The sequence below is a fragment of the Myotis yumanensis genome, unplaced genomic scaffold (assembly GCF_028538775.1).
Source record: "Myotis yumanensis isolate MYYU_CA2020_CCGP unplaced genomic scaffold, mMyoYum1.0.hap1 SCAF_1, whole genome shotgun sequence".
In the NCBI taxonomy this organism is placed as follows: Eukaryota; Metazoa; Chordata; class Mammalia; order Chiroptera; family Vespertilionidae; genus Myotis; species Myotis yumanensis.
The window spans coordinates 191,649,458-191,650,588 of record NW_027223752.1 but is presented as its reverse complement, the minus strand read 5'-3'; positions in this window follow the sequence as shown (position 1 = coordinate 191,650,588).

The window sequence follows — 1,131 nt, the reverse complement described above, 5'->3', positions numbered from 1 at the left end:
ACATAAATAAAATTATATATAAAAGTAAAATTGTTCTATTGCTTTTTTCTAGAGTACGGTATTATTTTCCCTGGTTTTGAGTGAATATTTGCTTTATTCTTTCCTTACAATATAATTTTCTTTCATTCTGAATTAAGCTTACTGGGGTTTTCCTCCTTTTTAAAGCATGGTCTTGATAATAAATGTGTACCTATGACATAAGGCCATAAATCATAAAGTTTAATGGAAACTCAAGATGACATGTATTTTAAAATAATTCTTTAGAAGTATTTTTTATTAAAAATGTTAATGCTCTGGCCAAGCCAGTGTGGCTCAGTGGTTGAGCATCGGCCTATGTACCAGGAAGTTCAGGGTTCAATTCCTGGTCAGGGCACATGCCAGTGTTGCAGACTTGATCCCTGGGGGGAGGGAGCGGGGGGGCATGCAGGAGGCAGCTGATCAATGATTCTCTGTCATCATTGATGTTTCTATCTCTCTCCCTCTCCTTTTCTCTCTGAAATCAATAAAAATATATTTTTTAAAAAATGTTAATGCTCTGGGGCAGATGGATGAAAGAAGGTGAAGAGAATAGCCAAAGAACATGTATGAATGCCCCACAAACACAGACAACAATGCCGTCTGGGCCAGAGGAGGGGGGAAGGGTCTGGGTGGAGGGGAGCAAAGGAGGGAAAATAGGGGACATTTGTAATAATGTCAACAATAAAAATAAAGTATAATAAAAATGTTAATGCTCATGTTAAGAATATTAGAAAATATAGACTAACAAAAAGAATGTAGAAAATACTTAATTCTTATGGAGTCAACAATAACCACTCTTCAGTTATCCTATATAATAAAAGCCCAGCAACCGAAAGGCAGAATGACCAGAACGACCACTCGACCAGTCGCTATGATGCTTACTGACCACCAGGGGGCAGGCGCTCAACACAGGAGCTGCCCCCCTGGTGGTCAGTTCGCTCCCACAGAGGGAGCAGCGGCTCAGAGGGCGGGTCCATAGCAGCTCGGCTGACCAGGATGAGCGGTGCTCCCACAGCAGGCCCATCCCCACCAGTGCACAAATCCTGTGCACCAGGCCTCTAGTTGGAATATATCCTTCTAAGACAGTGGTTCTCAACCTTCCTAATGCCGCGA